The sequence below is a fragment of the Nipponia nippon genome, unplaced genomic scaffold, assembly GCF_047370975.1.
Source record: "Nipponia nippon isolate SJK-2023a ecotype South Korea unplaced genomic scaffold, ASM4737097v1 scaffold_5, whole genome shotgun sequence".
Lineage (NCBI taxonomy): Eukaryota > Metazoa > Chordata > Aves > Pelecaniformes > Threskiornithidae > Nipponia > Nipponia nippon.
Window position 1 is genome coordinate 21,580,270 of NW_028262369.1, and position 27,154 is coordinate 21,607,423.

Genomic DNA, 27,154 nt, shown 5'->3' on the forward strand with positions numbered 1-27,154 from the left:
GCCAGGTGAAGGAGTCAGGCATGTCGCTTTTATGTTCTAATTGGCAACTCAAATTTAGGAATTTAGATATTCAGTTTGTATAAGCCATTTGTAATAGTTTTCATTAATCATCCTGAAAAGATTAAGAAACTATGGTTCTAAAGGTGAAGTCACAATAGCAGAATTATTAGAATGCTTCCAAAGGGGAACTTGTCTTATCAAAAAGAGGGGTGTGAAATATTACCTGAATTGTTTTCTTGCACAGAAGTACCAAGATAACCAGCATATCTTACCCAGAAATGTCATTTAATGCATGATAATTGAATTCTCTTCATTATATTTCCATTCTAATATTCTGCATTCAAGTTCGTATTTAGATTTTGCTAATCCTAAAATAAAATAACCAAGCATGAATAGTCAGATTTCAACTTCACCTTTTGTCTCCCAAGAACATTAATGACAGAAAGTTTCTCTATCTTTGCTACAAGATCTGGGATGTCACTTATGACTTGACCATTGTGAGATTTGGGAAATTTGCAAAAAGAGTAAAGTAAAATTTAATAAATAATTATTTCTACAAAATATCAGTCAGTTTTGAATTACCAGACATTTAACTGCCCTCCATGATGCAGGACCCAATCTTTACCTTTTCTGATAAAATATTAATTTATTTCAATTAAAGTTTACTATTGGTCTTGCCTTGAAATTCCTAAGTGAGATTTTTCTGAGTAAATGTTTTTTGGATGATCTTAATCATAGATGATGATGACTCCAAGAACAAAGACAGTTTAGTGACAGCAAAAAAAGTTGTTGGGGTTGTTTTTTTTTAAAAAAACCTGTATCCGATTCTCCCAAAAGACAGTTTTTGCATAACTGTCATATTTTGCATATCTGTCAGAATTTCAATGATTTGTTGCATATTAGTAGCACATGCTGAAAACTGATAATTATGCTCTTAATTTCTAGAAATTAGAATCAGTTTGATGGCCCACCCTGCAGACATTTAAGTAGGAGAGAATCCCAATAAACTAAGACGAGAAATAGCCTTCTTTGGAAAGTGTGCTTTCTGGAAACCGGGAAATTTACATTTGAACTTAGATCTTTGATGTGTTTCAGCTTTTACTGGAGGTAATCCTTTAGTTTAAAAGATTATCTAGCATGAAATTTAGTATGAAATATGCTTTATTTCTTGCTTTATGGTATAATGGGTTTTGCTGCCCATATGATGGCTAGAACTGCTATCCAAAGGAACAGTATAGGAAACATAATTTACCTGCTAAATACATCAGCCAAACAAATTGGTATTTAAATATAAGCTATATAACTTTCATTAAGTCTGAGTTTCTTCCTCATAAAGGAAAACGATCATATAGAACACTCAATTACTTTTCAGTGGTTTACAGCACAATCCGTCTGCATTATTCCTGACATATTAATCAGCTTAGCAGGAGCTTACTACAGGAGAACTGTACGCATTTTGCTGAGTTTGCACAATGAAAGTTCCAGATATAACAATGTGCAACTACAAACTGTAGCTAGAAAAGAAAGTTTTAATTAAAGTGACAACTGTGTCTCACAATGAAAGCTGATCTTCTGAAAGAACCCAGGCAGAGATGTGGTGGGACAAGGGACCTTTCTCTTCCTTCTTATTACTGCTACCTTGCTCAGCATGTGATACAGTCACACTGGAGCAGATATTACTGAAGTCCAAAATATGAGATTAAGTTCATTTTCAACATGTCATAACACCTATTTGTTTAACATCTGTATTTCCAAAACACAGTTACATTTGAAATTCATATAACAAACTGCCTAGAAAATGCAAGTTGCTCGCTCACCGTGGTAAATGTTCACATCCAGTCACAAACCTTTTTCAAAAACCTTTCCCTTTTTGAAGAATAGAAATTTTTTAATCATTAAACAAAATACAGTTCTGATTCCATATGAGTTTTTTTGCCAGCCTTCTCCACCACTCATAACCTACCTTGAGACCGTTTCTGTCCCTTAAGGTCACCACTCCTGTGAATATTTCTTCTATTCCTTGTATTTTTCATGAGGTCCAGTCTAGCCCACAGGACCGTAGCCATGCTTCAGGATGCAGACCACATCCCAGTTCCACACCAGAATGAAATCTGCTTGTGTACCACACCCTCTCATCTGCAGCTTCTTTGCTTGCACCAAAGAAAACTGGGCCATGCAGGCCAGACATAAACTGAGTAATTTGGCACTGCCACAATAATGTAGATCCCTTCACTTCAACAGTCCCTGGCAGTTGTTACAGGGCCCAGTTCAACACACGCTCCATGTCGCATTACAGCACCGGCAGGCAGCTCTGGGCTTCTCCCTTCCAATCTGCAATGCTCCCAGGCGCCTCCACTTGACCTTTTACCAAACCGTTCCTCTTTGAACAGCTCCATAACAGACACTTTTTTTCCTATCACCCTCCACTTTATTGTCAGGTATACTCCATCCAAAGCCTTTTTTGATCCCTGATTGTCTTTTTCACCACACTCTCCTTGTACAGGAAGTATTTCAACTTCACCATCACCTAGTTCAACTCTTCCACTTCCCAAGTGACTGAAGTGTCAGAAGTACTACTTACTCTCTGATCTCTGTTGCTTATTTTCTCTCTTCTTTCAGTATCTCCTGGTATCCTTCTATATTTTGCATAACCTATTCCCCAGCAGTCACCTACCTTTTTTAGCCTTTTCTGGTCTTCCAATTGTCTACCAGCAATAACTTTTCATTTGCTCCATCCTCTCCTTCCTTCCTGATCCTAATACAGTTCTTGATTCACTCTCTTTCATAGATCCCCTTTTGCCCTTCACATCCCAACCACAGGTCTTACCTCCAGACCCCTCTTCTGGCTCACATCCTCCTTCCTTCACCTCCCCAACCTGCTGCATCTGGCTTTTAAGTTATGCACTACCACAACTATTTCCAATAATCAGGCTGGCTTTCTTTACTACATAATTATCCTCTCTTCTATGAGTTCCTACATGAACATTCAAATTCTCCAACTGAATTGCACAAACACATAAGTTAGTTATTATTATTGTTCACTCACAACTAAACACTTCCCCCCCCCCCGCTTATTCTCCCTTCTCTCTATAGAAGATCTTAAATTTTGCCACAAAAAATAGAAAACCTTTTATTGTCCATTGTTCTTCTTTCTTCCGTTATTCTATCCTCCTTCCTGGCTATGGATGCATTTTTTTTTCAGTGCTCTCCATTTGTTTCACCATACCCATTAATGCTATGCATCCGTGCTGTCACATGCTTGCATGTATGTTCATAAATCGGATTAGCAAAATAAAAAAGCCTATGTCTGTATACCAAAATGTCAGCACAAGTGACATCTTAAAAACATAATTCCCACAAGTATCCATGAAAATTGGTTGCTTGAATATGAGAATACAATTTTACATCTAAACATGTATCTCTATAAATACCTTACTACCCATGAATACCTGAGTACATCTCCTCTGTATTTCAATGTATATAGGAGCTGCCACATTTCTCTCTCGCACATTTTTAGCCAGAATCAAGTAATAAAATCTGAATTTTTCCCTTTCCCCTCAACACCAACCGGTCCCATCACTAGCCTTGAGCTGTGAAGTATTAAGCACATGGACACCCTTGATTAAAACCCTCCAGAAGCCAGGGGGATTGCGTATTTCACCTCCAGAGTTTAAATTATATTTATACTAGAAGAAGTTCACTTCATTTCAGTAAAGACTATATTATGCAATTGCAGAACTATGCATCTTTTATATGAATTCACAGGAACGATCTGCACAGAGTATTCTCTTTCAGTCCAACCATACTGACTTCTCCTTAAAATCCTGCAAGGTTCAAATTCTATGGCAGGAGGAAATCTTGGGAAACTAATGGCAGTCATAACAAGAAATATCATAAGAGAAGAAAAGACGCGGACCAATGCAAAAATGATATATCACTCTTGGAAAAAGTTAATTGTGCCATGGCAAACGAGCCTAGTTCTTTACTGATTTTTCATGAGTAAATATTACAGTTTATTAAACACATAAAAAGACTACTGAAGACTTGGAAAGGACACCACTAGTAACTGGAAAAGGGAGACTTCCAACATTATAGCTGTCTACACAGCTGTCGGAGATCACAAGAATGATCTTTTTGTTAACGTTATCATCATATAATGTATTACTGGTAAACGGTTTCTTAAAATTTGATTTCACTTCCCTAAGGAAATCTGTGGGTAGCATATTCTCACTTTCTTTCAGTAGCCCAGTTCTTTACACTTAAATGCATTTTGCAGTTTTCTCCATTTGTGGTTTAAACATGTTTTGCCAGTGTCAGTTGCCCCATCATCTTGAGATGAATTCAGAACAGCCTCACTGGCAGAAATGATATCATCTTCTTCCTTTGTGGAAAGTGGCGGGGGGGGGGGGCTTTCTCTGCCAATACTGCAATTACCAACCCACTGCAGAACCAGTGCAACCAACCCAGCCCACAGTGGCGTCCACTTCAGCCCCAGAGCAAAGCTGCAGAACTGCCACAGCCTGTTAGCTGTGCCCTGCTCTGGGTGTACTTGTTTGGCAAGGCTGAGAGTAACTGCCACTTGTACAAGAAAACAGCAGATTTAAGGGCAACTTTAGGACAGCTCCTCTCTTTTCCAAGTAAATGACTGTGCCAGAAAGCCTTGGCTTTATAAATCTGAAAAAAGCCCTACCAGACCCCTTTTTGCTTCAAATGTTTCCAAAGAACAAGAAATAAGGCCTTTGATTGCCTGACACAAACCCAGTTCCTGTTTTTAACAATAAATTAAAAAAAAAAAAAATCCATTCAACAGTTTGTGGATGTAAACTCCATATCAAAGTCCAGGGAGTCTTATCAGTTTAGATCAATCACTCTCAAAATGGTGCAGACAATGGTTAGTCTAATATTTTAGATACTGGAACACCTCAGAAGTCGGGTTTACTATGCAGTAGGGATAATGAATATGTTTAGGGGCATCATGGAAAATAAAGATGTTTATTTGGTTTATTCCATCCTCCTATATCGCCACTAAAACCAATCCCAGCAATAAGGCATGCCGTGCTGTAAGGGTCTTGTGTTTAACCAATAACATTGAAAAGCAAAAAAAGGAAGGCAGGCCACAAAATACTGCTTTGATGTTTGTGGGGAAGGTACATGCTGTTAGTATATATTCTCTGCTGGTTAATTTTCTAGCTCATGTCTATTCTCTCTACTTTTTCAATGCATAAATCAATAGTACTCAGCCATTTTATGATCTTCTTTTTGCAGAATACATAACTTTCATTACCATCACAGCCACTGCTGAATGAGAATTGCCATGCTTGCAAAATTCCCATGCTAATCATACGCCTGGAGACACACCTGCTAGCACTGAGCAGCACATGCACCTCATCTCATCTTTGGCCACATGGAAGTTCAGGATCTGCAGAAAGCTAGCCCTTTAGGCTCCTTCATGGTCAGCACCACAAGAAAGCCACCTTAGTGTGCAGATTTATTCCATAAGTTAGGGGTCTGAAATGGATGGGATGAATAACCCAGGCCATTCAAAAAAGGGTATTTGAAAAGCACTGTATTTATAAAGGTTTTCATCAGCAGAGGGCTCTAGAACTGCATTCTCTTAAGTATCGTGTTCCCTACCATGATTAATCTGTCCCAGTTTTTTTTAGTCAATTAACATGCTGTTCTTATGGTACAAATGTTCTCTAAAAAAATTCTCACAGCTGAGCTGTCAAACACTGAAATTCAGTACATTGGAATGTCAGGTTTTTAACAAAGTCCTGGAGTTTGTAAAGTATAATCAGAACTTTAATGCCCAATTATGCAATCTTAGCAATGACTTTCTGAAGAGAATTTTATCACTTTCATTGTAAACTGGGATCATCAACCAGAACTGTACCAAACTGTTCCACTCAAGAAATACAAGGGCTTGATTCTTAATGGAGGGCTTTGGAAGCTCTGGAAGATTCAAGCACTTTGGCACATTCTTTCCACTCAGCAACAATGATTTTCTTTTGGTCTTTTTTTTTAGTATTTCCCTTGCTTATGCATGCTTTTGTCTGGTGGTCATAATTAAATTATTAACTGTTTGCTCTTACAAAACATAATGTCTTTCCTTGTCTCAGCTCATTTAGTTCAGCAGACATTCTTCAAGGGCTAAGATACCTCCCCTGAGTAAGCACAATGAATGCTAAAAGTCCAATGTAATTTCTCACAGCCTGAAACAAGATTAAAAAAATGTGGACAAAGAACTAAGCAATATTTTAGCATCCACCCACCTGCTGAATTAAGTCTTAGCTGTATATAAACAGTGATAGCCTTTTGGCAGCAACTTATAAATAGATATACAACTTCCATTGTACAATCTGCTCTGGTGACAAGAAGTCTAAAAAGGAGTGCAAGCTTGGCCTAGAGGCATGTTGTTGTAAGCTAGAGAGAACTGAAATACAGAATTTCCTGTCCTTGACTGAATCAGCAAAACTATGGTATTTTAACGGACACGCTTTCTGTACCAGGTATCAAGTATTATAATCATTTGGACAACTACAAGCCAAAGCAAAAATTCCATTGAAGCAGGTACTAAGCTAATACCAAATAAAACTGAAAAGATATACCCAGATCTGACTGAATTACAGCTACACCATAATAGTCATACTAATATTTGTAAAAATGCATCTCAAGCAGATGCATTTCATAAAGATTTAACTAGTTTTTCTGAGTTGCATCCATGTAATATTTGACATATCTTTTTCCATCATCAAACTGAATAATCCCTATTTTGTCATTCTCGCAGTGTAAGGAAAAGAATCAAGGATTTTTCGGAAGGTTTTACACATTTAACTAGATAGTTTATGATTTCATCAGTTTATTTCAAATTAAATTATTCCAGCAACATTTCTACTGATAATTAAGAAAATCATGTATTGATAAATTTCTCCACATGAGCAGCATAGCAGAACATGGTCCACAATATCTACTCAAGTGTTCTTTTGCATTTGACATTTCTCTTGCTATTGCCTGACTCATCAAAACACTTTAATGCTAATTTATATTGAAATATTTATAACATATTTGTAATTCAACAGTTGAAAGATGCTTTGTCACTTTTCAGTCTCTATAGGGATTCTCTTTATGAGAATACAATGGAAAGGGCTGCTGTATGGATGTGGATGTCCACATTAAAAAACAATACAAAACAACCCATACACTTGAATTATGTACATTAAAGTCCTTAGTTCTGGGTGATTACCAAACAAGAATGCACATACAGAAAAGAAATTAGGAATGATACATTTACTATTTACTATAGATAGTCGGCTCTTATAACTTGGAGATGATTCTGCTAACATCTAATTAGACACATTCTTTCTTTGAGTTCTATAACAGCAAAATAAAAATTCAATCCTTCCATAGCCTAAAAAAGGCAAAAAAACATCCTATCAGGGCTTAATTTAAAAGAAACAAAAGTATTTTGATAACAGTCTAGGTATATAATTCCATCTATTGACTCTTTAAACTGCCATCAGAAGACATAAGGGAATGAGACACCACCAAGAGAGTTGTTATTGCTTATGGCGTGAGTGGCTACGCACATGAAGAACGGGATTTAACTGTAACTGCTGCAAGGACTTTCAATATACAATATTTCCAACTCTCAGCTACATTGGTTTTGACAGTTTTACACAGTGTTGTCATGCAAGAGAGGGACTTGCAGAAAACTCTTCTGCAGAAGACATTGCAAAAGCCAGGAAAAAGTTCTGAAGAGTACTTTTCAGGCTTAAGCTTCAGAGCCAGTTTCTCAGCCTCAGCCTTTTGGTGAGGTTCACTGATTTGAAGGCATATAACTGCAGACTGAAGGGAAAAAAAAAAAAAAAGAATATCACTGTGCTCAGACTGTTGAAAAAAAATTGCTCTAAAAATGAGGACAGGCAAGATGATGGCTGCGTGAACAAGATCAGGACACTGTCCATTATTTTAATGGAGGGGAAAATAAAGAGAACTTGGAGTGAGACATGAAAGAATCTGGAAATGCATGAAAAATCACCAGTAGTCAAGATGATTACAGAGAAGACATGTAGGAACAGATAGAGGTAGTACAGAATTGGAACAAAAGCTGAACAAAAGCTTAGGGGAAAGCATTTAGTCAATACACAAGAAAGAGTAAATTGTAAATCCAGCAAAGGAATGCAATGATAGCTTCACTGATGAACCACTGTCCTTTGATTTCATAGCAACTGTCTCAGACCTTTTTATCTCTATAAAGAGGCGATTACAGCTTTGCTGGGTCAAGTGACATATGGATCAGGACTGCCCAGAGTACAGTACTCTAAGTGCCACTGAACCGCATTAGAAACTGAACATGAACATCTGAATTTCAGCCTGAATGAGGAAAAAACATTTGAAACAGCTTGGAATGAATCCCATTTCTCCCTCCCACCAAGGAAAACAGATGGTATCAGAAAGATGAACAACATCCTAACAGTCTATGCTACTGTTCTTAAAGAATAAAAACAGAGAGGCAGAGGAGTATAGGATGGGAAGGAACTTTTCTGGTGAATTATGATGCCCTACTATGGCTTACAATCACGTCATTTAACCTCCTCCCTAAACTCTTCTAACTCCATCTCCAATCAAATGTTTTCTTCCCCCTGGCTAGTCCTACTGGAATGCTCTTGTAGAACTTCACTTCTTCTGAGTTTCATACTACTATTAATAACTGGCCTAAATTCATTCAGAGGCTATTTATACACACTTACTCCTTTGCCAACATGCTCATTCATAGGTATGAACGTGATAGAATAGACTCAAGTCTAACATAATAAGGAAATTCAGAAGAAGCAATAGAAACTGTTACAAAGTCATCAAAACCAGATTCATACTTATAGCATCTTTTTTGACCTTATTTGGTTATGTAAGATATAAACAAAACAAATGTTATGTTAATGTTAAACAAAACAAATACTGTTATTTAAACTAACTTTTTTGTTTCTTTTACCTTAATTAAAAGGGAAATACAGTGATAAAAAGTGATGCATGAAATGGCTTCTCTATCAGCAACATGTCATCATATAAAGCATTCTTGGGCTCCCCCAAGCTAGAAAGACAAGGTGGTCAGGGGTCTGGAGCACGACATAAAGGAGAAGCTGAGTGAGATGGATTTGCTTAGCTCCAAGAAGAGAAGGCACAGAGTGATTTAGCTGCTCTCTTCATCTACATACTGGGGGATTGCAGAGAGGACAGACCTAGACTCTTCTCAGAGGTACACAGGAAAAGGCCAAGGTAACAGGCACAGGGAATTCTGACTAAATATAAAGAAAAAAGTCTCCACAATGAATGTGGTCAAGTACTAGAACAGTGGGGCCAGAGAGCTTGAGGAATGTTTACTCCAGAGATACTCAAGAGGATGAGCAGCCTAATCTAAATCAAAGCCAGACTTGTTCCGAGCAAGAGTTGGACCACAGGCTCTCTACTTCTCAACTTCAATAACTCTAAGGTTCTATGATTTGGTTTATCCATAGGTTTACTTTCAGAAGTTCAGTTCATACACTGACTGGGAAAAAGAATTTAGATGAAGGTCATGTTAAGCTCTCCTTTTTATCAGGTGTCCACTTTCATTACATAATGCAGCAGCATGGGAAAAGTTTTCTTGGAGTAAAAACACATTCCACTTTTTCCAAAAGATGTAAAAAATATCAGCATTTTTATGCTTCTCAGAAATGGAACAGAAAGACATTAGCAATCATGGTTATGGTGTCTTGTAGAATATTAAAGATATATAAACAATACATTAACAGGCTTGTTGCGTGTTCATTGTCAGAAACCTGACAACTCCTACCTTTCGAATTTGGAATGTTCAGTTGGTTTAAACCATATTTGTAGATAGTTATTTACAACACGTGATGTAGTTACTGTCTTTACTCTCCAAACTAAAGCTTTGAAACAAAGAAAAACAAAAAAAAAAGAAGAAAAACTGTACACATATTTTACATTTTTGTCCTTCCTAGTTATGAAATTTGGCCTACTGGCTTTGAAATTTAGTCCTATTAGTTATTAAATTGGTCCTATTCTGTGGTTCAGATGCTCTCAGGTTTCATCCTGCTCATCTGCCAGTTAATTTTTCAAAACATTTTGAGATTCAAACTATTGGTTATTGACAACTGCCAAAATCAGGCTGGAACTGCTTTTACTTCACAACATTTAAAATTTTAGAGATATTCTGAAAATAGAAAATACGTTTGGTAAATATGCTGATATTCCACAGTTCAAAAAAAAGTTCATCAATTATTTAGTAAGGGAGAGTCGATCTGAGATCTGTGCCTCTTCAACATATTCAATGACATTCACTTCATGAAATGCCTTCAACAAATACTGTTCATCCTAAATATAATAATGCCTTCAAATATACATTCAGCTCTGTTCTCAGCAAAACCATTTCTTCATATCAGTAGAGAGACATTTTGATGAAAGTAATTAAATTAAATTTAAATAAAATTTAAAATTAGACAGAAATTTTTAATTAAATTCTTGTCTCTTTTTGTTCAAAGTAATCTCTGACACATTTCTCCATTTGTTTTAATCCTATCAAAAGAAGACACCAATCACTTATTAGTCCTGTTTTCAGGTTGAAGTTATCTGCTGTGATGAAATTAGAGATCAACAACAAAATTCAACAAGTCCTTCCCTTTATCATCTCCCTGCTATATGGACCACATCCAGCTCTAAATGTTCTGTATATCACAGGAACAATTCCAGTTAAGTTCCTTAGGTTACCTTAAATTGGCATTGGTATTAAGGAAAGAGCAAGTACAAGTATGCTAATTCTAATATTCTGAAATCTTTTGCCAAATTCTACAAAATAGATATTTCTGCTTGTGCATCTGGCCTTATTTCTTTATTTACCATTAAAAAAAGAAGGGTTTTTTCTTCCTAATTTGTTTGCTGCAGATAAAGCTATCTAAAAAAATAACAAAAAATAACAGGAGAAAGTTTGCAGCTGTGCCATCAGTTTCTGATAAAAATGGAGACAAGTTACTTGCTTCCCTAACTTTATATCCTGCCATTCAAAAATTCAGGAACAAGACAAGTATTCTATCAAAGCTTGCATAACTGTTAGGACTGCCCTGTGTTTCTGGCTAACACTCAGAGGTCTCAGTCAAATTGTGCTGTCCCATTCTAAAAGTTCTGCAACCTGATTTCATAGCACAGGTAAACAAATAAGCAAAACACAAATGAAGGGGCTGGTAGAAACAAGATATTCCAGTAACATACTGGTATGATTATTTCCATTAGCAGAAATGTGCAACACATTACATCTCTGACCACTTCCTGGCTTTAAACAAACTGTTTGGCAGATTTAAAAAGAACTGCCTTAATTACTCAAACCAGACAAGTCAAATGTCATTGGCTATTCACTGTGAATACAATAGATTGGAAGGGATTTGGGGGGAAAATGACATGAAAACAGTTTTACAAACAGTGTGCAGAAATTATTCTGTGTAAAGGGCTAGTCTGTAAGAATGGATAAAAATATTTAAGTGAAAAGTGGAGAACAGACCCTGTAAAATGAAATCTCACAGGAGTTCCTTACCCACAGTATTTTAAGCACTATTTCTCCCCATTCACTCGTCAGGTCGAAGAAAACGTATTTGTGAGCCAGGGGAACCTGACAGCACTCCTTCAGGGCCACACTAGCACTACAGAGCTGATCGAAGCTCCTTGGTGTAGGTACTAGAGAAATACAGTGGTGAATCAGGGCTATTAAATTTTTATGTAGGGTTTACTGTTTATTTCTAGTTCAGATTAGCTGCAAGCTAAGTCAAGAATATATACACATAAATATGCACCAAAAAAGAGAGAAGCCTGTTAAGTTTGAAAATTTCTAGAGAGATGAGGATGGAAGCTGCTGAACCAGTACTGTGAGATTTGTGAGCATCAATTTATAACAGACAGAATTATAAGAAAAGGATTTAATTTTGTCACTTTCTATGATGGAAAAAACATATTATTTAGCTGACAAAGAACCTGTCTTCTGGATTTAGAAGATTATAATAGATGTCAGTCTGCCAGAGAAAGAAGTTCCTACTGGTTTAAAACAAGTTTTTTCTTGAAATTTTCTTGAGTTACTTTTTTTCTTTTAGGGAATTTTTCTTAAAAAGAACCATCAGTTTACAGACACATACCTGAAATTTGAAAGCTTGTTGAAAGATCTGCAGTATGGCGTAACTAATGTACTATGGCTCCCTTGCATTTTCATGAAGGGTATCAAATATTTTCCCTGGTTTATATACATGGGCAGCAGCCAAATTTTAAGCCATAGTTTTACCATCTTTCAAGCTGTTGCATTTGTACACAAGTAGCAGAGTGTATGTTTTATACGTGAAGTGGATATACCTATAAAAAAGTCTGGCCTGGCCCTTATTTCTAGAAAAAACATGCCAGCCTGGCTTTATATGTTACTTCGTGAGATTGTGATATTAAACAGAGATAAGGGAGGAGGTAAACAGGAGATGTTCACTTCTTCCTCTCCTCCACTTCTGAAACACTCCATCAGTCAATAAAAAAATATAAATTGGCCAAATTCCTCCACCTAAGTGTACAGTATTTGCCCTTTCTAAATAGAAATGTCACACTCTGCTATGACTAAAGATGACTCACAACCAAAATCTCAGTTCTTAACACTCAAATGAAATCAAGGTTGGAATTTTGCACGTAAACATTTACTTTCAAAAGTACATAAACATATACTTTTAAAAGTACATTTAATATTAATATGTAACCATAAACATTAAAATGCAAGCATTCTAAATAAATTCCCCCCCCCTCATATTTAGTCATGTTTAATTTGTTTGCTATCCTTGTTTGTATAATTAATAGTTCACAACTTTTTCATGTGTCACAGGAGGTGATTCTTCCCCTCAGCACTGTTGAGGCCACATCTGGAGTGCTGTACCCAGTTCCAAGCTCCCCAGAGCTTGGAAGACAAGACAGACATGGGCTTACTGGAGTGAACCCAGTGAAGGGCCAGCAAGATGATTAAGGGACCAGAGCATCTGACATACTACACATGAAATGCCATCTGAATGTAAGAAAATACTTTTTTAGCATGACTGTAATTGAACACTGGCACAGGTTGCCCCAGCAGGTTGTGGAGTCTTCGTCCATGGAGATATTCAAACCTGATAGGACACAGTCCTGGGCAACCCGCTCTAGGTGACTCTGCTTCAGTAGGGTGTTGGACTAGATGATCTCAAGAGGTCCTGCCGACCTCAACCATTCTGTGATTCGACAATTCTATGAACTTTTCTAGTTAGAATTATAGAATCGCTTAGGTTGGAAAAGATCTTTAAGATCATCAAGTCCAACTGTTAACCTAGCACTGCCAAGTCCACCACTAAACCATGTCCCTAAGCACCACATTTACGCATCTTTTAAATACCTCCAGGGATGGGGACTCAACCACTTCCCTGGGCAGCCTGTTCCAGTGCCTGACTACCCTTTCGGTGAAGAAGTTTTTCCTAATATCCAACCTAAACCTCCCCTGGTGCAACTTCAGGCCATTTCCTCTCGTCCTATAGCTTGTTACTTGGGAGAAGAGACCGACCCCCACCTCACTACAGCCTCCTTTCAGGTAGTTGTAGAGTGCAATAAGGTCTCCCCTCAACCTCCTCTTCTCCAGACTAAACAACCCCAGCTCCCTCAGCTGCTCCTCATATGACCTGTTCTCTAGACCCTTCACCAGCTTCGTTAAAACGTGTTATATGTGAATTTCCAACATCATAAAGAGATGCAGAAGCTCTCTCATCTTTAAAGAAACAGAAGGGAAAAGTTACACAAAACCCAAGTCTGTCTTTCATAAGTAAAGAAAAGAAGAATTTAAGACAAAGCTACCTGTCACGCAGGCCCCATTTCCGGTTAAAAGCAATTGATCATTTTCTATTAAGGAAAAAGGGAAACTAAAACTTCCTATAATCTAACCTGAAATTAATAATTCCAACAATGGTGTTTTAAACATTTTGTATTTTACAGAAAATAGTGATGTGCATGTATCTGTGTTCCCAAATACAGACAACTGTCATAAATATAATACTCTGCACACACAAAAAAAAAAAAATCAGACTAAGCACTAATTCGTATCTCAGATGCCATTAAGTTTCATGAAAGTGAACACAGAATATTAGATTTGTCCCCACTGAAAACATTGTTTGAATGTTTTGAAGACATTGTTTGAGGTCACTGAAACTCAGTACTTCTGTTTCGAAATAAAATTTAAAAGTTTCAAGACCAATGTCAGAATCAAGTCTTTGTTTAAAAATGCATTTAGTACATTTTATATTATTTCATGTTGTTTCAATTGTAACAGTGCACAGTTTGGCATGTCTTATCATTTCAAGTCATGTAGAAAAATGAAATACTCAGTGAACTAATTAGAGGTGCAGCTGTTTTTAACACCCATGTGTTAGACTGTGATAACATTTCTAGACTACTGAAAATAGCTGCTCCTCCAATTTACTCGCTAGGTAATATTTTCTGATTCAAACTGTCAAGATGTTTCATTATAACACAAACAGGAGAAACTTTGACCAAGAAAATAATGCAAAATGTATCAATTTGTCTGTACTGGTTTAAAAATAAAATAAAATTAAACAAAGATTATATTTTGACTTTCATATCTATGACTTCCATATGACATGTCAAATAATCTCAGATGACGTCAGATGTTATTATGAACTTTTAGTGACAAGTAATGAACTAATTGAAACAAAAATCAATATATTTCGCAGAAAAAAAAAATTAAATCCTGCAATTTTCCAAATAACCTAGGAAAATACGGTCATTTCAGAATTAGCTGTCCAACTTCCAATTTTGACAACTTTAGGAATTTCCACAAAAGTGTGTATGCATTTCTGCTCTCTTTGAAACAGATTGAGAGATCCTGGTCAGGAAGGGATCCAAGTATTACTAACTGTGAGACAGTAAAAGTGGTTTTGATTAGTTCTCTTTCTTATGGTGGATATGCTGTTATTAATGCTTTAGGAGATGGGCTTTGTGCATGTTGATCTAAAGACACAGAACTGAAATCACTTAACACTTTTCAGAAAGATGTATGAGCATTTTTAAGTAGCCCCGATTGACAGCTTTCATAATCTTAAGTATCAACACATTAATTTCTGTGATGACAAATCTTTCTTGTCCTAGCAAGATTTTCTTGCATCTCCACAATAGCAAGAATAAAGGAGTTGGAAACTAAACCCAGATCTACCTTATAAGGTGGTGCCATAAAATTGAGCACAACGTATGAGAAGATGAGGTCTTCTGCTTTTATTGTGTTTCATTCATGACGATGAACCAGCAAATGTATGGTTTAGTATCACGGGCACATTAACTATGGACTTTGCAATAGTGATCACTCAGTCTGCTAGCAACGGTAAAATGCATCAGTGAAATCCAATCCGAAATGCTCTAACTTTGGGAAACTCAACAAACACCAAGTTTTTAGCTTTTCAGCATTGCTCTACATCAAACTTATGATAGAGTTCTGTGATTTTTCCTCTGCGTGTGTTGTATGAGACACAGACAATGCTCCTTTGAGACAAAATTACTTTTGTAGGAAACACCTCAAGAACACTTAGCCAATTAATGCCACAAGTTAAAAGGCATTATCAGTAGTATGGAGGCAGATAACCTATATGAATCTACCTCAAAAATATAAATGAAATTTGTGACTAATCTTCTAACACTTAAATAATATAGAACAAGATTTTTTTAAAGGAACATACCTCTGTGTTTTTGTACATATAGCACTGTGAAAACTAGACAAGATGAACCAAGAGGGCTGGCTCAAAAATGCCATGAGCTCTTCAATACCTTTAGACTACTTTTCAAATCAACTCACATAGAAGCCCTTAGATTTAAATTTAAATCTGGCAGTTCATGCCAGAATATTATCTTATTCCTTAGCAGTTTCATGCCTCCTGATTATAAGTTTCTTTACTACGTATTTTTAGCCTAGAAAAGTAAAACTGTCATTCCTGCATTCATAGCCAAATCCAAAGGAGTGGAAAAGCTGACAGAAGTCAGAATCACTGAATGGTTGAGGTTGGTAAGGACCTCTCAAGATGATTTGGTCCAATCCCCTGCAGGGCATCAAGCAGGGACAGCTGGAGGAGGTTACCCAGGACCATGTCCAGTCGGGTTTGGATATCTGCACGGATGAGACTTCCCAGCCTCTCTGGGCAACCTGTTGCAGTTACCCTCACAGCAAAAAATTGTTTTCTTATGTTCAGATGGAATTTTATGTGTTTCCGTTTTTGCTCATTGCCTCTGGTCCCATCTCTGGCACCACTGAGAAGGGTGTTAAACTTCTTCATTCCCTCCCATCAGGCATTTATATATTTATTTAGATGTATTTATTATATTTATTTAGATCCCCTCTGAGCCTTCTCTTTTCCAGACTGAACAGCCCCAGCTCTCTCAGCCTCTCCTCACATGAAAGATGCTCCAGGCTCTTAATCATCTTAGGGGCCCTTCACCAGACTCACTCCAGTTAGTTTCTACATTCAGTGTCTATGCGATAAAAACAACCAGGCTCTTAGCTGGCCTAAACTGGCATCGCTGTATTGATTTCAGTGGGAACTTAGATCTCTTTAGATAGGAGATGGCTCCATTTAACAATAGCAAAGGCAACCAGTGTGATGGTAAACATAAAAACATTCACAGTAAAGGTAAGTATTATATATCCAGTGGTAAAAGTTTATGCTAATTAAATAGCATTATCAATGCTGAGTAAGAGGTAGTTGCTAAAAAAAAAAAAAAAATCTCTTGATCTTCAGTTCAAATTCTTCATAATTATAACGAAAGAAAGATTTTGTAGTAGAGAGAATCCCCTTCAGGGACACGTGTTTTGTAGCTGTTTGGGGTCTGTAATGCAATTTTTCCCCTTTTTGTTCTCCAAATTATAAATGAGTTAATCTCAACCCATCAAATAAAATATATTTTGTACTGTTAAAAGTAATCACAGATATATAGTTAACTATGAAATATATTGCTGCAATTTGATTTTGTTTTCAATTTTAATACATAGATCAGAGAATAAGTTTATACCAAAACTCTTACAAGCCAGATCAACTTGATATCATTTTGATAAAGTACATATAGGTATAGTATTTTGCAGGCTCTGTGGTCATGAACTAGAGTGTAATATTTGCTTTGAACAGCTTTGAACTATTTTGCATTAATCACTTTTTCCTTGTGAAAAATTATGCAAAGGAAGTACAAGAACTAACACAGAGGAGTGGAAGGGGTTTTTTTACATTCACTTGGCCTAACTACAAAAGACAGCTCACAGCTGATTCATCACTGCACTGGTCAAGTATTAGGGTCACGGTGACCCCAAGGTGGAACACTGCATTGATCTGTCAAGCATCAGACACAAGACAATCGAAAACATGCTTACTGTCTTGATGCCACTCTCAGCTCCATCCTGAGAGCAAAAGCCAGTGTCAGTGCAAAGCACGGTCAGATTCCCTTCCCACTTTGAGAAGTGCAACAGGAGTAAGCAGGAGGCTAGTCACTCACTTTTCTGAATTCACTAGAGCTGGTAGAAAAAACAAAAAAACACTCATGAAAGTATCTTCATCACATTTTAAATGAGCTTTGTGTTATGGAAGAAATCCTACTTTTGCTGAATTCACCTAGAGTTTTGCCAGTGAATTCCTCCTAACATGGAAGCAGGACTCGGAGAAAACCTGATTAATGCAACAGACATTCTCTCAGAGGAGGAGATTTTTATATTCGATCCTGCTTACTGCAAAAATCTGCTTCCTCATCATGATCAAAGAAAAAAAATCCAGCCACAGCAGTCTAAGAACTTTTTTACTCCTAAAATATAGCAAACTCCTCATTCTGCAAGGATTTGACAGTCTTAGTTAAATCTCTTGGTCATAACACGGGTTTCCTCCCTTCTGTAAACCAGCAGAAATTCCTTAACTGAAGGTCACGTATTCATTTCCACTACTGGGGAATCTACTCTGCTGCTTTAATATATAAACATTTATACATTTATGCTAAAAAGATTATTTTATAAAAAAATTTTATCTTATCATCAGGAATCAGTTTTTGAATCTTGAAGAAAAGTTTGCGGAAAAACAATTATATATTCCCAAAGAGCAAAACGACATTGTAAAACAAAGATTCCAGACCTGCATTTTGCTATGATATTTTCATTCATTCATTGCTCACATGCCAAAGCACAGACAGAAGTTCAGAGTGTTCCAAGTGCTACTCCCACTGTACTCGCCTTGACATATTTTGACATCTGTTCCTGGTTCTCTTCCTTTATCAAGTTTTTACACAAGTATAAAATCATACTGGATTTTCTCAAATCACTCCCTTTGTCAAGCACTTTAGAGACATTAACCAAACTCATTTGGGCTGAATTTCACAAATAGTAAAAATGAGGAAAATAGAAAATCTTTCAAAACAAAGTTAAAAAAAAAATTCAAAGAAAGCCTCCAGTTTCTACTGATATAACCCTACCAGTAAATAAATTATGTTTTTAAAGAAAAAAGTTTCTTACTACAAAGAAGCAACAGACTATTCAAAGGTTGTTCCAACACTGCTACTTACTGCTTATTGTTCATTTTGTACTTTCCTAATTCACGTTCATTTGAATGCCTGCTTTGCAAATAATCTCTTTTACTTCACTTCAGTATACCCCTGGAGAGACTGTGGCTCATAGATAAGGCTCCACTTGGAGCAGGTATGCCCCTAAGGGACTATAGTCTGTGGATAAATCCAAGCCAGAGCAGGGACAAGGGGAGGAGTTCATTGCAATGTTAAACCCTATGGTCTGGTCCAAAGGGAGCAGGGGTGGGGAATGTAATGGAAATACCTTTAAATTGTTGTAACCCATGATTTGAGTTGCATGTTATAGGAATTACTATAGCAGGAACCACCTGAACCAATGGAGGATAAGTCTTACAAGAAGCTGTGCAACTGCAGCAGTGACTGGACCTGAGCTGGCTTTGGTGCCCAGTAACTCCATGCAACACACCACCTCTCCTGTCCTGAGTGACCACCATCACAGATGGAGCCCAAAGTCATGGACTAAATGAACTCAGTGGACTTTTTGTGGACATTTCTGGACATTTTATGGGCATTTTATGGGCATTTCACAGGGTTGGTCCATAGACTAAGGGAATGATATCTATGCATTATTTCAAAGGATGGTAAGGGAAGTGGTGGTTAATGAGGATGTATTGGATAGAGTGGTACCTGAGCATGACATAAATGGTACAGAATAAGGGGTGGAGAATGTGCTGGTTTTGACTAGGATAGAGTTAATTTTTCCCATAGTAGCTAGCATGGGGCTATGTTTTGGATTTGTGCTGAAAACAGTGTTGGTAATACAGGGTTGGTTTAGTTACTGCTGAGCAGTGCTTACACAGAGTCAAGGCCTTTTCTGCTTCTCACACCACCCCACCAGCGAGCAGGCGGGGGGGGCACAAGAAGTTGAGAGGGGACACAGCTGGGACAGCTGACCCCAGCTGACCAAAGGGATATTCCATGCCATATGATGTCACGCTCAGCATATAAAGCTGGGGGAAGAAGAAAGAATGGGGGGACATTCGGAGTTATGGCGTTTGTCTTCCCAAGTAACCATTGCGCGTGATGGAGCCCTGCTTTGCTGGAGATGGCTGAACACCTGCCTGCCGATGGGAAGTATTGAATGAATTCCCGGTTTTGCTTTGCTTGCGTGTGCGGCTTTTGCTTTACCTATTAAACTGTCTTTATCTCAACCCACGAGTTTTCTCACTTTTACTCTTCCAATTCTCTCCCCCATCCTACTGTGCAGGGAGTGAGCGAGCGGCTGGGTAGGGCTTAGTTGCCAGCTGGGGTTAAACCACGACAACTTCAAAATGCCATAACAACAAAAACATAGTAAACCCTTTTGACAGAGTTAGATTGCTGTTCATTGTTTGCTTGCATTTTAATTAATTGCAATATAACCTTTTCAAGTAGATTTAAAGCCTATTAAACAAGACAAAACCTTCAATTTCAAGATGGAAACAATTCAGTGAAAGGTACGTTTTCACTGACATTTCAAAGCTGATCCTGTACACTTAAGACCTTAAAGATACTGGTATTTCTCCCTCATTAACAGAGCGTGCCTCGTGATATCTGAGCTATTAGATGATAGTCAGTGGGTAGCCGGAACCTACTCACTGCTGTACTTCTGTAAATCTGTAATAGTGCCATTTATTTCAGTGGATTTCATCTGACATAACTAAGAGCAACATTTGTTTTAAAATGAATGGGGAAGTCTTAAAAGTACTTGAAATTTAGCACTCTCCAGACTACACATAGTCTGTATGCTACTAAGTAATATACTGTCAGTTAATTCAGTCAAATGATTCTTTAATGTTTTCCTCCTTTTTCTTTAGACATTATAATGAAAAGTGAGTGCTGCTGAGCACCCTTCCAGGATTACAAATGTACACGTGTGCATCTACTAAACAGCTCTGATTATAAGAATATAAATATTTATTGAAGAAAAAATGGAGTATCTACTTGCTAGTTATTCCTATAGCTGTAGATTTCTAGGTAGTGACCATTTTGAGTCACAAGTTTTTCATGTAGTGGATTCCTTAAAAAAAAAAAAAAAAGAAAAAAAAAGAAAAAAAAGAATGAATTTTACTTAACTATGGTTAAAGAGGACTCAATTTAAAGCAAGTAGGTCAGCACCTGCTTTGAAAAGACTGCTTTGAATGAAGTCATTACAGCAATGCTTGTGCTGAGCTGTGTACCTTTTAATTTACACTTTCTACTCTTAACATAGGCCCAGCCTAAGCAGTTCACTTTAACATGCATGAAGCAAAATGAAAATAACTTAAAAACGAAAAAAAGATGGGCTAAATTGTGTCTCCAGAATGGGAGCTTTCTGCTGTCAATCAGCTAACACAATCATACCCTTTTTGTGAAAGGTTGATAATCTCATAAAATCAGATTTATCTTTATAGTAGGCCAGTTCTGATATCTTGACACTTACCATGGATTACAATGGGGAGAAGTTATTATAACAGACATTTGAGACTGAAAGATAAATTTATTGATTTCCTTTTAGTGGTGCAATAGAAATATAAAAATAAAAAAACTACCGTACACAAATTTGCCAGTAACACAATTTAGGATGAAACGAAATGACTGAGGAAGGGGCTGGGGGGGAGTCATTCTGCATCTTATGAAAAGTTCTCCAGTAATTAATTTTCAGAAACTCTATATATACTCTTCATCACAATTTAATATTAGTACCAGCACAATGTCAAAGAAGTGCCAAACATCACTCTACATCCCCTTCACTCAAGCTTGTAAGCAGATATGAAGAAAGCAGATCACGAAGCTCAAGAAATAAAGAAAATCTCTTTTGCATCAGGTCCATCTTGTGCTCAACAGAGCACAATTTCTGGTATTTTGATCCAACTACTATCAAATATGCCAGTATATAAAACACCCCAGGCTGAAAGTACTGCTTCTGTACAGACTTCTGACCAGCCTTTAAAAGCAGGGGAGACACATCCATGTGCATCAGACACTCCAACAGAACAGCAAGATTTCCTAAGCCAATTGGAAAGTCTGTTTAGTGCTACACCAGGTTGCTTTGTGTCACTGTGAGGGTGATGGGCTTGGGAGCTCCCTACCACACCCCAGCACCTGCAACTTTCACAGATATCCTGCAGCATTCACAAAGAACAGAGGTGGAGAGAAGCCTTCCCCAGGCCACAGCAGCAGGCTGTCTGATACCATCACATAATGCATTCCTCTCTCCTATATGCTTGTTCTCATCTTCTCTACATGGCAGCTGACAGGACAGAGTATTTCTCAAATTTTAGACTTTAAAGAAAGAGGGGAGAAATATGCAATGCTCCTGAGTTGAAAAAATAATGGGCAAGGATTAAAAAGTCACTGAACTGGCTTAAGCATGAACAGAAAGCCAAAAGTTGGACTTAGAGAAACTAAAAAAATTCCAGCTGAACATTTTTTTCCATCGAGAATAATATCTCACCAAAAATGAAGCCTGCCATACAAACATTTTCCTACAAGAGCTTTGTTTTCCAAATAGGAGGTGTAAAAGTGTTTTGATAAGTTCAGGATGACCCATTTTAACCTTTCTAGAACAGAATATCAAAATAACTTCTCATGTAAATGTTCTATATCCTCTACCAGACGTTAAATTAAGCATCTGGATTATATTGCAATGAAATGTCTCAATTGACCACTTCTTGGTGATTTTATAAGAAATTCTGCAGTCTTTGTTCCAACTCAAAACAAAAAAAAAGAAAGCCCAAAATTCCTCTGGAACTGAAACTCCACAGTTTGACCAGCTGTAGTTTCCAGGCAACCAAATGTCTCCTCAAAGTAGGATGCTTAAAGTAGGCTGTGGCTTGAATGCAACCTCCCCAGAGAAATACAGTATACTTAGCTGTACCTCTGATGAGTACCTACTCTCTTTTGGAGAAAAAAAAGAGGCATATGGGAATGAGAAGGTGTCTCAAGCAGCCATAAACACAGTCTGGACAACTCTGACACTAAAAATAGAGATGAAATTGAAAGACAAATATAGAAATCTCCCCATCAAACTAAACACCTCACTAAACAGTGAGGCCTGTTCATTTATTGTCTTGCATGATTTAATCTTACCACTTGGCAGCTGCATGACATACAGCTAGCCAGTATCAGTCACCCACATCCACAGTTAGACATGATCCAGGACAAGAAAATATCTCAGAGGGGGGAAAAAAGCACACGTCAGAAATGTTTTTCTTCAGTATTTTTAGAATAAAGACAGTAAGAAAAGTAACAATATTTAAAAGCCTTGTATTAAGGCTGTCTACATTCTACTACAGGACATTGTTGCTTTGTACAGCACCCCCAAGGGAAAACTGCTTTCCATAAAGGCTTTTAAACAATATTTATAGGTTCAGTAACAATAATATTTGAAAGCCTTTGAAAACCAGCCTTATAGCTCTTGGCTAGTCTCCCTCGTTATTTTCCCATTGTGCACGGCAAAATGGCAGCATGTGATTGTACTTCTATAAGGTCCCCCACAAAAACTATTTCAAAAGAAGCCGGAAAATCAAGCACTTCAAAGCTAAGAAATGCCCCAAATAGGATGCCCTTACAACCTTAATTTTACCCATTTTTATGACTATAATGTGACCCAGTCTTTTATTGTAGGGTATTATCAATTTGGTCTGGGCTCTCTATGAGGTGGGAGTACTCTGAAAATCAAGGTGAACGTGTAATAAAGTCTACCAAGTATACAAAAGAGCTGTACATTACAGTTATGAATCCTTCTTCATAAACATGGAAAGAGGAACAATTTCATTTCAGAATTACTCACTGACAGATTTCCACCTTCTTCACCAGATACCTGAAGTGCCAGAATGTTCAAAACTAGTATAACCATGTTTAAGAACAATAAGTCAGCTATTTTTCGTTGGTCCTCAGAAGGTCCTCTGATAGTTATTAAAACCTGAAACTTTAAAGAAAAAAAAAACAAATCAAGAACAAAAAAATTTTAGCCAGAAACGAGCCTGGAAAAAAAAAAAAAAAAACAATCAAATGCTTCATCCAGCCAACTTACAAGCAACTAAAAGTGGTGGATATCCTGGAAATTATTCAGCCTGCTCAATTATGCTATTGATACTGTTCTGTCTATAAAGCAGAGAGGAACAGATGTAGCATTAGAAATTCAGCCTCAGACAAGTAAACACCAGTTTCAATATAACAGTAAAGTAGTTCTCTTTTGCATTTAACTTTTCATTAGATTTTAATGAGGAAAAGGATAAAACAAGAAACAAGAAAACAGTCTAATAAATTTCTCCACTAAAGGTGGTATAGTGCGATAAATGATTGAGAACCTGTTTCTGCAAGGAGCAACTATATTTAAACATAAAAGCCTGATTTCTAGATATTCTCAGCTATAAATATGTCTGAACATGGTCTAAGACATATCAATATTGCCTTCCAAATACATAGTTTTTATCCCTCTTATGCAGTTCAGCCTGCACCTAGCTAACACATGAGTACTTCACTGATTTCCACTTTAAAGCTTTGCAGAGACCTGAACTTACTAAGGCTACTCTTACTTAGGTAGAATCCATCCTCTGGATATCATAAATGCATATTTGGAGAAATAATTCCAATGGCATCACAAGTAAATCTTTTCTCTTCTTCAGAACATATAATACCTGGAGGCAGGTATACACAACCTGAAAACACAGTACATCACAACCAGTTTCTTACAAAAAGCATGTATTTTGTTAGAAAAGCTGTTCCAAAGGGCCAAATTCTTCAGCCACTCAAAAACACTTTTCCTCCAGAATAAATTGTTTGCTTTTTGGTGTCTAACCTTGATTTATAGCCTTTAAAATAAGAGAGCCAGGCTATGAGCATGACAGCAATTTTCTTATGATGCTGTGCCCTTCCCAAACAGGATGTAACAGAAGTAGCTCTGTTTGCACATTACTGGTCAGAATGCAAAGATTTCCAATGCACTTACAAAATGTTTTATACTGCAAAAAAAAAATCTCTTATGGATTAAGTGAGGAATACAGATGGGTATCACTTGAAAGCATCATAAATTGCTTCAGATTTATAAATGTGGCAAGGTCTCATTCTTTCATAACCAAGTACTTATTACATAATTGGATTACTAATAATTGTGAAACTCTTTTTTTTCTCACCTCTTGATACAGCTTACTCACAACTTGTAAATAATTTCTCCCCCCTTTCCCTCACACAGTAAGAAATGAAAGGAAAGACTGTTGCGCTAAGCACTCAGTGCTGTGGATTTGACACTCCCAGAGGCAGCCTTTCATGGCTGGATCTCTAGACTTGAATAGGCTGACTAGAAAAGCTTCAGCTAAAACCATCTTTCAGTATACATAACTAGCAAGCAGCATGGAGGAAAAGTATATTCCTGACTAACTTCCAGTAGCTAAGCCCTAATGATTTGCCAAGAACTTACAGGTATACAGTGAAGGGCAATTCATACAGTAGCGTTATTATCTCTAGTTATCAATAAAACTGTCAGAACATTCCTGTACAAACTAGAGAAGGGTCTGGATATGCATTTATGCCCCAGATACTAGAGTTCACCAGACTCCCATTGTCTTAAATCAGGTAAGGATCTGATTTCCACATATACAGTTTGTAAAATTTCTTTTTCTCCTTGAATATTTTTGCTATCAATCAACAGTGTTCCTCTCTTTTTCTCCATCCTGCCTCCTGTTCTAGAAAACCACCTTTACGACAATTACCTTCTGGAACCAAGGGCTCATACTTATCAACGGACTATGACAATTACAAGGTTGACTATGGTTTTAGAAAGTATCAAACCCATTTTTCATTATTTCACTGCTGTTTTAGGAAAGAAACTTTGTATGAAAGACAGCCAGTCCTATTAGAGGAACAGAACGTTATTCCCTATAAGCATCAATAAGATAAATGTTCTATTTTAGGTATTGTGACTTTCCAAAAGGAGATAGAAAACTGTATATAATGTAATAGAACGGATTTCAAAAAACAGTCTGATACTTTGGTTTTCCTAGTAAATCAAATACAAACTATTGGAAAGCCATTCTCAAAATGGATATATCACACTTCATTTCCAATACGAACATTCAAAAAATTGGGGGAAATATGAAGAACTGTAGCAAAGCATTACAATCTCAGATGACCGTGGAAACAATAGAGAATGAAACACTACCAAACGTCATTCTGTATACAAGAGACGGTATTTGTTTAATATATCGTTTAATCTCAAAGGTGAAAAATCAGATGCATCTATAAAGAGTACCCAAGAGAGGACTCTAGCCTGAGGGAGAGTACCTAGCTTATTCCTTTAAAATCAGAAACTATCTTCCATTACCAGAATGTTTATTTGCTATTTCTACACAATGAGTTTGGAAACTAATTATGTCACACACACAGAATGGAATTTATCTGAAAACAATCAATACCACAGTTCAGCAGAACCAATTCCACTTTTTCAGGTGAACAGCTTTCCTTGCCACATTAAAAAAAAAGTCATCTTGAAATGGTGATTATTTTCTAAAATTTCAAATGGAAGCTTCTAATTAAAGAAAAGACAAACGTTAAAATGAGCAAGTGAAACCAAGTTTCCTGTCAATGCGCATGCCCCATTCTTCACAGGATTCAGACTTGGAAAAATAAGTAATTCCATGATTCTTAGTAGTAGCAAAGCCTGCTTTCCACTGGACATATATGCTTTTTGTTAAATTTCCTTCTGGTCAGCTGAAACTTTTTCTGCAGTAGGGATAGTTACAAAGTCTGTTTGCTTTGGCGTTCTCTCCTATATGAGTTCCCTTTACAACTTTCCTCTTCAGTGGGACACCTGTGAGGCCACTTAAAAGTTTTCTTTTCCTTCTGTCCCCAAATGTGTAAATACTTTAGTATACTGGAGAACTCTCTCAAATTTTACTGAAATCAGTCAACAGGATCACAGAGCAAGACAGAAATAAATATATACACATACACTCACAAAGTATGACTCAATGAATCTAAGGTCAGCTGAGTAATAAAGTCCGTAACCTGAAGCCACGCCTTGCCCAGCTGTACAGTGCCACTGAAGCCAGAGCTCTGACCTAGAGCAAACTGAATCCCAGGAGGTCGCTAACAGCACCATGGAGAGCTCTGGGTCTCCAGGCGCTTCTGACCAATATCTTACTTCAAGGTACTTAAAAGTCTAGAAAAGTTGGCAAAGCTAGAACCCATATGAAAACTCACACAGGAGCCAGTGCCATGTCTGGAGGTACATTTCAGAAACCTCGAGTATTTTTATTGCGACCTTCAAACTGGATGTTCCTGAGATTATCTTCCTAAAACTAATTTATGGCCCTACTAGGTTTGCACTGGAAAATCAGAATCATGGTAAGTAATCTAAATATATATGTAATATGAATCGTACCAGCATGAGTTCATTTCAAGCAAATGTAAGCAACTGCTATATACATCTTTAAAAAGAGGACTGGAAGCCAGTTCAGCCAGCCAGTCTCATTCACTATTAGTAGGATCTTAAGTTCCATGAGAAGGAATCCAGGACGGCACCTTCTGTAGCACTCTGTGCATCTCATTGAAG

The 27,154-nt window shown here is 37.2% G+C and overlaps 1 protein-coding gene across 7 annotated transcripts in view; it reads right to left on the reverse strand.

The window, feature by feature from the left end:
* LRRC7 (leucine rich repeat containing 7) overlaps nt 1-27,154 on the reverse strand; it is a 183,567-nt gene that overhangs the window by 117,698 nt on the left and 38,715 nt on the right. The window lies entirely within an intron of this gene.